Source organism: Taeniopygia guttata, chromosome 37, assembly GCF_048771995.1.
Source record: "Taeniopygia guttata chromosome 37, bTaeGut7.mat, whole genome shotgun sequence".
Classification (NCBI taxonomy): domain Eukaryota; kingdom Metazoa; phylum Chordata; class Aves; order Passeriformes; family Estrildidae; genus Taeniopygia; species Taeniopygia guttata.
This window is the reverse complement of record NC_133062.1, coordinates 3,365,307-3,375,905: the sequence shown is the minus strand read 5'-3', so window position 1 is coordinate 3,375,905 and position 10,599 is coordinate 3,365,307. Positions and strand designations below refer to the sequence as shown.

General features: G+C 42.9%; 1 pseudogene; it reads right to left on the bottom strand.

Moving 5' to 3' along the window:
* The window catches only part of LOC116807532 (uncharacterized), a 1,256,502-nt pseudogene that overhangs the window by 1,119,969 nt on the left and 125,934 nt on the right, over positions 1-10,599 (bottom strand).

Here is a 10,599-nt window from a genome sequence, read left to right as displayed (position 1 = left end):
TTTTCCAGATGTTGTCCATGACCTGTTCTCAATCAACCCCTACTGTGGCATCATTGCTCCTGGCCAGAAGGAGACCTTTGACGTGCAGTTCTTCCCAGAGTGCCTGGGGAAGTTTAAGACCACCCTGCTGTGCAGGTGGGAAATATCTCCACGCTTGCCAACTCATGCTACTGATGGGTATCACTGAATCACAGGGTGGGACAGGGTGGGAAGGACCACGCTAGGTCATCTGGTGCCACTTCCCTGCTGAAGCGGGGTCATCCCAGACTACGTGGCACAGGGTTGTGTCCAGAGGACTCTGGAATAATTCCAGTGAGGGACACTCCACACCCTCTCTGCGCAACTTATCACCGGCACAGGAAAGAAGTTCTTCCTCAGATTCAGGTGGAATTGTCTTGTTCAGGTTCTGCCTGTTGCCTCTTGTCCTGTTGCTGGGCATCACCAAGCCCAGCCTGGTTCACCCCCCAACACCCTCCCTTCAGTCCCTCTGACTGGGATGGGGAGCCCCAGGGAGGCAGCAGAAACACCCACAGGAGCACAGAAAGATCCTCATCTTTCATCATCATCTTTCACCCCTTGGCAGGGAGGCACTGGGAAAAGACACTGTATGAAACAGTAAGCTTGTGGAGGGTTGCAAAATCTGCAACAAGAGATCCAGGGACCAGCCAGTCCCCAGCTCTGCTTCCTTTTGGGACAAGCAAGGCCTGCTTCTCCACATGGAACCCCATGTGCTGTAGTTGGTCCCCGGGCATTTAACTGGTCATGTTCCTGCCCTTGCATCTCTGCAGCCTCCATGCAGCTAGTGCAGCTGTTAAATCTGCTGCTTGCTGCTTGCACAGAGAGAGGATGCAACACTGTGTGCCCTGCAAGGAGACAGAAAAGCGGCGGGCTGGGAATGTTCCTCTGGCTAATACCAGTCCCTCTCTTCCTAGGATTCCTAACCTGCAGCCAGGTGAGAAGATGGGGCAGGTGACTTTGGAAGGCAGAGCCCAGGAGAAGGACAGTCTGGATAAACCATTAGAAGAGACAGAGTAAGGCCAGGGACCCAAGAAGGAGGTGCTCTAAAGACCAACACTTGAGTGACAACATTTGTGTCAGCTGGAGCGTGCGGCAGGAGCTGGTGACATCCTACCTTCTGCTGCTGGTGGTCTCCCACCCTTCACCAGAGACCTCTGCAGCTACCCTCCCACGTTCCAGTGAGCACCTCCCTCTTACCTAAGTTGATTAACTAATTGTTGATTAGATTGATAAGTAATTGATAATTGTCCGTTAACTGTTAATAAACAATTGCTAATAAATTGTTAATTGTCAGCTTGTCTTGGTTTGAAAGACAGGTGTCTGCCAGACCTCTCTGGAATGGAGAATGAGATCCCCCTTCCCTACCAATTATTATAACTTTGAAATTAAGGGGCTTTCAGGCAAAGATGTGGGAAAAGGAGTGGCAGTTCTTTACCAGTATGTACAAGGCAAACAACCAACACCACCGGCAGCAAGGACAAACAGAACCAGAGACCCAAGCCCAGCCTTCCCTCGGCTGCAGGCACTTTCCCTTTGGTGTAGTTCCAGTCACAGCCGGGCAGGGAAGGGAGGCAAATAATGAATAAAGCAATTGCTAGAGAAACTTTAATTATTATTGAGGGGCTCTAAAGCCAGGGAATCTCAGGTAAACGGGAAACTGGACAAGACAAACGCACATCCAATCAATATGATTAATGCAACGTTCTCCGTTTATTCAAAATCAGGCGGTAGTTTATATAAGCTTCTACATAGTTTACAGAAACAAAGACACTCTGATTGGTAGGCTAACATTGTTTACCTTTTCCTTAAAACGGCCTACACTGTACACCATAAAACCTATACTAGTTCACACCCGGTGGTCCCCAAAATACCTTAAGACTATTTTCTATCTGCGCCACAAGCCCTGAATTTCTAACTGCGTCAGAGGCCCCGAAGGCCACACCAGGCCTCAATCTGAGGCCTAGCCTGGAGTAGCTCAACTTTCACAATTCATGCCCTCTTTCTCTCAAAAATGCTGCAACAATTCCCTCTTTTTCTTTTGAGCTACTCAGGCTGGAGTGAAGGCACAATGAACTAATTTTTGCACACACTGTCTTTGACCCAGCCAGAAAAACCTGAAGAATTGAGCCAGTTATCAAATGAAGTGTCCATTTGGAGAACACTGCGTTTGGCTCGTTGAGTCTTCTGAGGCAATTCGAGAAACTGATGTATGGTGGGAGCAAAAAGCATCAACCTACCGATATAACATGGGCCTCCCCTAGCATTTTGAGGGACTGCTGACCAGGCTTGGTCTCCACAAATGAGGAAGGTTCCTGGGGGCAGTTTTTCCTGCACTACCTCTTGGAGTCGAATTGTTACAATATTCTAAATAGTTGTAATACAATGGTGATCTGGGAGACAATCAAGTGTTGTCATCTGTCAATTTTCCATTTTCTTGAGTTGGTTTGGTAGCATAAGATCCAAATATCAAACAGTAATTTCCTGGGACAGAACCCAAAAGACCAAATTCTTGAAAACTGTCATCAGTAAATTTAAGGTTTTGCACAAATGCAACAGCTTGCGCTCCCAGAGTGCTATTTAAATTTATTTGAGCTCGGGTCCAAGTTTTGAACTCTGCGATGGGACCCAACGAGACTTCAATTAAACAAGTATAAAATAAAAACATTGAGGCCCACCACATTCTTCTCAGGTTCTTGAATGCCCTGTCTAACATGAAAGAAACAATCTTAATTCTAAACATAAACTATAACTTCTAATAAACTAACTTCTGATAAATCTAACTTCACACTTATAATATTTCAACTTATTTTTCTGTACTCTACAAAATTAATTTTCATCAGAACTGGATTCATCAGGGATGTTCCAGGCAAACTGTTGTTGTTCACGTTGTTATCACTGCGGGTTGATATCTTTTTCATCTATTTTTTAAAATTCTGTTTCTGCCTTTTCGTATCAATGCAGCAAGAGCATCTGTCCTGTCCATCACACGACTTCTTGGTTGGATGGGTAAAAACACTCACTCAAGTAGAATTTCTGTTGATCCCCGTTGGGACCTCCCTCTTTTTCTTTTGCCATTGAAAGACAATGGCAAGATGAACAGAAAAATCACAGGCATTACTAAAACTTATTAAAAACTTAGCAAAAAAAAAATTCTATAACATCATTAAAAACACACTTATAAAAAAAAACTCAAAGCCCACGATCTTCTGTGGGTGAAACACAAATCTTTGCACAATCCACTTTTGCTGTGCATCCTCTGATCCACTTGTGGAGAGATCAGTGCCCTCTTGCAATTGATAAGTTCCACATTCTTCACTGAAATCCATCCAGATTCTGCACCTGTTAAAACACAAGCAAACCCAACACCCCCACAGGGACTGGAGGGTCCTCTCTCAATTCTGTTCCCTAAAACTTGCATGAAGAAATAGAAATATCAACATCTTTGTTATAAACATGAAAAAACATTAAGAACAAAACAATGCACATAGTAAAGAAACTAACAACAAATAAAAATCAATCAAATAATACACAATCAATATTACATATAAAATCACAGTTACCAAGTGCTACACTATCAAATTGTCATCCCAGAGTCTGCAGCAGCTGAAAAACCTTAAAACAACAGAGATTTGGATAAAACATGTCCGGATCATGTCTCTCCAAAACCTCCTTTGAGGCTCAGCTGTCCTGTATGGTCAAATTGTCAAGCCAAAAGGACTTGAATACTTTTTTGATGCAGAAAACATCTGGATCAATCACACCATCCACGTAGAGCCAGAGCCTGGCCAGAGCTCGAACTCTAATTGGAGGATATGTTTAAAACAAAAGTCTTAAAAATAACAGTTATAAGTGAAAAACCTTATTATTAAAAATTTATCAAAACATCAAATAATTGAACCTGTCTAAAATTTGTTTCAAGACAAAAATTCTCTAAATACAACAAACCTTTTCTTCAAAAATCTGAAAATTTGAAGTCTGAAATCTTGAACCAGAACTTGGACTATAAATTTTTAGAAGATGAACTGCAGCTGCATAGAAAATTGAATAAAGAAAACACATGAGTAGTTAAAAAAAATCAAACACACAGGATCCTGAAAAACACATCTTACAATCAATCACTTAAAAACCCATAAAACATATGAAAACTGACTGTAAATATTAAAACAACACCTCAATACCTTAACATCTTAATAATAATTCTTATCACAAAAATCAGACAACTTACATTATATGATCAACCTATTAACAGGAAATGTTTAAAATAGTTTAAAACAATCTTGTCAAAGCATTCATATAACATTAGTAACAATCACTACTTATCATTACCTATAAAAACTTGACAATCATCATTTATCTTATTATCTATAAAACTCAAAAATCATCATTACTATCTTATTATCTATAAAAACTCAAAACCAGAAATTGTTAACTCAATGCCAACATTCCATCTGACTGACTTTTCTCAAATCTTTGTTTTCAGAGACATTTTTGGCAATTAAATCATTATTAACATTTCTATCTTTTTCAAGTGATTTTCATCCACATTGTATTTGAAATAACTTTGATTTGCATAATGTTCATCCTTTTTGGTATCTTGGAAAACACTCAGTATTGCTATATTTTTCATTGCGTCTTCTGACTTTTGCAAGGAATGGGAAAAATGCTGTTGAAATTTTTGCTGTAGTGTTGCCATCTCGCCATCGGTGGCACTGCTGCTCTTGGGGTTGTCGTTACCGTGGCAACCAGGCTGTGCAGCGTCTCCGCCGCCATTGCCGGGTGCTGCAGGGAGATGAGGGGGCGGCGCCATCTCGCTCCCGTCCTTGCTGCGTCACTGTGGGGATGGGAGAGGAGACGCCCCTGATGCGGCCGCGCCCCGCCTGCTCCGACTCCAGCACGGCCGAGCCCCCGGGAATGCCCATCTCCCTCCTCGCGCTGTTGCTCAGCAACAAGGAGCCTTCTGTCTCTCGGCCGAAGTCTGCTTTGCCCCGGGCCGCCTCAGGCTCGGTGCTGGCTGGCCCCGCTCTGCCTGGCCCCGCTCTGCCTGGCCCCGCTCTGCCTGCCGCTTCTGCGGTGCGCCCGGGCGGCTGACTGGTGCTCACCGCCGCACCCTGCTGCTCTCCGCCAACGCCCGTTGCCTTAGTTCTCCCAACCCGTTCCACAACGGACGAGGAAGGGCTTTCTCTAGCTTTTTCTTGCCTTTGTATCTTGTTTTGTGATCGCTTGTCCCTGCTACAATTGACAACAGGAAGGTCTGCCTCTGAGTTGTCAGAATCTGAACTCGGTGGGAGGGGGCAGCGTAGAGCTCCCGTGGTGGAGTGGGAACTGGCATTTTCAGGGCTCTGCTCTGGTGTTGTTTGGGTGGCTGCTTCTGCCATTCCGCTAGCATTGGGGTGCCCAGCCCCTCCAAACCGCGCCAGGCTGCTTGCCGCTGCCGCCGCTGCTGGCAGGTGCCGGCGAGCCGCTCCTCTGCGCATGCACGCACCTGCGGCAGCCGCCGCCGTGGCCGCTGCGGGGGGGCGAGAGGCCAACGCCGCCTTGCTCCCGTCTCCGCCCTGGTCTCCGCCTTGATCTCCGCCCCTGAGTTCCTCCTCCTGACTCAGCCCTGTTTCGTCACCAACTCCGCCTGCCTCCTCAGGTGTCTCCCCGCCTCCCGAGGGACCTGGCAGGGCCACTTCCTGGTTTGCCTCACTCCGCGGGACCGCTGAGCTGTTAACATCCGCTGCTTGCGAGCACACTTCTGCTCCGAACATGGCCACGTTTTTGCATTGTCCCGCGCCGGCCGGCCCTGCGCCGCCCGGCTCTGCGTTTCCCTCCAAACGAGCGACAACATCTCTGACAGAGGGGCTGACTGGAGCTTTCTGCCCACGCACTGGCCGCATATTACAAACATTAAAGAATTTTTCAACCCGAGATGGCTTCTGAACTTCTGTCTGTTCTGATGTGGGTTGCTCAAACGCCTGAATTGCAGCTTCTGCTGCTTTTTTCTCCGCGGCCATGCTCTGCAAGGTATGTAAAACATTCTTCCAAACGCCTCCGAGCTCCAATAGTGTTTTCTTGTCTTTTCCGCCCTCTATCACTGCGTCCCAAAGCAGCTGCCCCAACTCTTGCCATTCGATTTCACTAAAAATCAGCGAAGGCTTTTGCAGCTTGCCTTTGCTTCTTGCCCACAGGACCAACTGCTCTAAATCGGCTTCTTTAGTTTTTTCAGCTCTCTTTGAGAGAATATGAAAGAGAAGCCGCAGGGAAGCCTGCAGATCCCCATCCATGGTGAACTTTCACCCTCTCTCTCTCTCCACGGCTTACCTCCGACTTCCGCAGGTTGCTTCGCTCTCGCTTTTCTTCGGCAAGGCGGCAACCCCGCTCCAGCTTTCCGGCCCCGGCCATGTCCACACCCGCCATTCAGGTCCCTTGTGAACGCCGAGGTCTTCCCACTGCTCAAACGGACTCTCGCAAACAAACAACAATGTGAAGAGTCTTTTTCCTCCCGTTGGGAAACGGCCCAATTCGGAGTTTGGAGACTTCTGCTCCTTTCCACCTGATCCCTGTTCACAAAAAGTGAATTTGGTAAAGCCAGGGAATCTCAGAAAAACGGAAAGCTGGACAAGACAAACGCAGGTTCAAACCAATGTGGTTCATCAAGCGTTCTCCGTTTATTCAAGATAAGGTGGTAGTTTATATAAGCTTCCACATAGTTTACAAAAACAAAGACACTCTGATTGGCAAACCAATATTGTTTACCTTTTCCTTAAAACGGCCTACACCTTACACCATAAAACCTATACTAATTCACACCCAAGCAACCCAGTGGTCCCCACAACACCTTAAGACTATTTTCTATCTGCGCCACAAGCTCTGAATTTCTAACTGCGTCAGAGGCTTGAAGGCCTCACCAGGCCTCAATCTGAGGCCTAGACTGGAGTAGCTCAAATTTCGTAATTCATGTCCTCTTTCTCTCAAAAATGCTGCAACAATTCCCTCTTTTTCTTTTTGAGCTACTCAGGCTGAAGTGAAGGCGCAATGAACTAATTTTTGCACACACTGTAAAAAACACGGTATACAATTAAAATAACTATAAAGATAAAAAAAAAGTACAATACCAAAACGAATTAAATCTTTGACTCAGCCAAAAAACCTAAAAAATTGAGCCAGTTATCAAATTGAGTGTCCACTACGATATGTTTTTTTTCTCATGTTGTCCTTCAATTGCGTTAACTGTTTATAAATCGATTGAGAATGGTCAGACAATTCATGCAGCACATGCCCTCAAATTCTTCGCACCCATGTCCTTGTGCTAAAAGAAGGAAATCAATTGCAGATCTGTTTTGTAGAACCGCATGACGGGTATCGTCTACATCTGCAGCAAGCTCACTTATCAATTTAGATGTGATATTAATTTGTTTTCCTGTGTAGCAGGCTAGAGTTCTCAATTGTGTGAGCGCTTTTGATGAGGCGACCCCTGGGGCAAAGAGTGAGGCTACTACTACAGAGGCACGCCCCCACAATGACACTATATCTTTACAATTAGGGTCCATTTGGAGAACACTGCGATTGGCTCGTTGAGTCTTCTGAGGCAATTCGAGAACCTGATGTATGGTGGGAGCAAAAAGCGTCAACCTACCGATATAACATGGGCCTCCCCTAGCATTTTGAGGGACTGCTGACCAGGCTCGGTCCCCACAAATGAGGAAGGTTCCTGGAGGCAGTTTTCCTGCACCACCTCTTGGCGGTGTCACAGATTGAGTCGAATTGTTACAATATTCTGAATAGTTGTAATACAATGGTGATCTGGGAGACAACCAAGTGTCGTCATCTGTCAATTTTCCATTTTCTTGAGTTGGTTTGGTAGCATAAGATCCAAATATCAAACAGTAATTTCCTGGGACAGAACCCAAAAGACCAAATTCTTGAAAACTGTCATCAGTAAATTTAAGGTTTTGCACAAATGCAACAGCTTGCGCTCCCAGAGTGCTATTTAGATTTATTTGAGCTCGGGTCCAAGTTTTGAACTCTGCAATGGGACCCAACGAGACTCCAATTAAACAAGTACGAAAAGGGGTTAGACAGTGTGGCTAACAACAGACAGAATCAATCTTGCCTAGTTTGTTTGGCCCAAGTTATCCACATATTTTCTCTCTTGTCAATGTCAAGGATTCCAGATACTTCAACAACCAAAACACTGCTTAATAAAAACATTGAGGCCCACCACATATTTCTCAGGTTTTTGAATGCCCTGTTTAACATGAAAGAAACAATCTTAATTCTAAACATAAACTATAACTTCTAATAAACTAACTTCTGATAAATCTAACTTCACACTTATAATATTTCAACTTATTTTTCTGTACTCTACAAAATTAATTTTCATCAGAACTGGATTCATCAGGGATGTTCCAGGCAAACTGTTGTTGTTCACGTTGTTATCACTGCGGGTTGATATCTTTTTCATCTATTTTTTAAAATTCTGTTTCTGCCTTTTCGTATCAATGCAGCAAGAGCATCTGTCCTGTCCATCACACGACTTCTTGGTTGGATGGGTAAAAACACTCACTCAAGTAGAATTTCTGTTGATCCCCGTTGGGACCTCCCTCTTTTTCTTTTGCCATTGAAAGACAATGGCAAGATGAACAGAAAAATCACAGGCATTACTAAAACTTATTAAAACTTAGCAAAAAAAAAATTCTATAACATCATTAAAAACATACTTATAAAAAACCCTCAAAGCCCACGATCTTCTTTGGGTGAAACACAAATCTTTGCACAATCCACTTTTGCTGTGCATCCTCTGATCCACTTGTGGAGAGATCAATGCCCTCTTGCAATTGATAAGTTCCACATTCTTCACTGAAATCCATCTAGATTCTGCACCTGTTAAAACACAAACAAACCCAACACCCCCACAGGGACTGGAGGGTCCTCTCTCAATTCTGTTCCCTAAAACTTGCATGAAGAAATGGAAATATCAACATCTTTGTTATAAACATGAAAAAACATTAAAAACAAAACAACGCACATAGTAAAGAAACTAACAACAAATAAAAATCAATCAAATAATACACAATCAATATTACATATAAAATCACAGTTACCAAGTGCTACACTATCAAATTGTCATCCCAGTGTCTGCAGCAGCTGAAAAACCTTAAAACAACAGAGATTTGGATAAAACATGTCCGGATCATGTCTCTCCAAAACTCCCTTTGAGGCTCAGCTGTCCTGTATGGTCAAATTGTCAAGCCAAAAGGACTTGAATACTTTTTGATGCAGAAAACATCTGGGTCAATCACACCATCCACGTAGAGCCAGAGCCTGGCCAGAGCTCGAATTCTAATTGGAGGATATGTTTAAAACAAAAGTCTTAAAAATAACAGTTATAAGTGAAAAACCTTATTATTAAAAATTTATCAAACCATCAAATAATTGAACCTGTCTAAAATTTCTTTTTAAAACAAAAATTCTCTAAATACAACAAACTTTTTCTTCAGAAATCTGAAAATTTGAAGTCTGAAATCTTGAACCAGAACTTGGACTATAAATTTTTAAAAGAAGATGAACTGCAGCTGCATAGAAGATTGGATAAAGAAAACACATGAGTAGTTAAAAAATCAAACACACAGGATCCTGAAAAACACATCTTGCAATCAATCACCTAAAAAACAATAAGACATATAAAAACTGACTGTAAATATTAAAACAACACCTCAATACCTTAACATCTTAATAATAATTCTTATCACAAAAATCAGACAACTTACATTATATGATCAACTTATCAACAAGAAATGTTTAAAATAGTTTAAGACAATCTTTTCAAAGCATTCATATAACATTAGTAACAATCATTACTTATCTTATCATTACCTACAAAAACTTGAAAATTATCATTTATCTTATTATCTATAAAACTCAAAAATCATCATCACTTATATTATTATCTATAAAAACTCAAAAACAGAAATTGTGAACTCAATGCCAACATTCCATCTGACTGACTTTTCTCAAATCTTTGTTTTCAGAGACATTTTTGGCAATTAAATAATTATTAACATTTTCATCTTTCATCCACATTGTATTTGAAATAACTTTGATTTACATCATGTCCATCCTTCTTGGTATCTTGGAAAACACTCAGTATTGCTATACTTTTTTCATTACGTCTTCTGTCTCCTTGTGTTGTTGCTTGATAAAGCAGCTGCAATGATGTGTCCTTGTTGTTGCATGGCATCCTGGATGGTTGCGGTGAATGCTGCAGCTTGGTTGCTTTGTTCTGCGCGTGTGGCTCTGACAAGCATCTCATCGACTGGACAGCTTTGAGGAAGGGTGGCTAAGATGGTTCTTGTGTGTGGGTTAGCATTTTCGAAAGCAAGGGATCGGAATAAATGTTCCTGAACGTCTGGTGGCACGTCAGGTGCGTCCTTCAAAGCAGCTGACAGCCTATCAATAAATTGTCCGAATGGTTCAGTGGCTCCTTGCTTTATGGTGGCATAGGATGCTGACTTTTTCTTGTCTGGTACCAAAAGCAAAGCTTGATGGGCCAATTGCTGTGACAATTGGTGCATTTCAACGGGAAAGGTAAGTTGTACC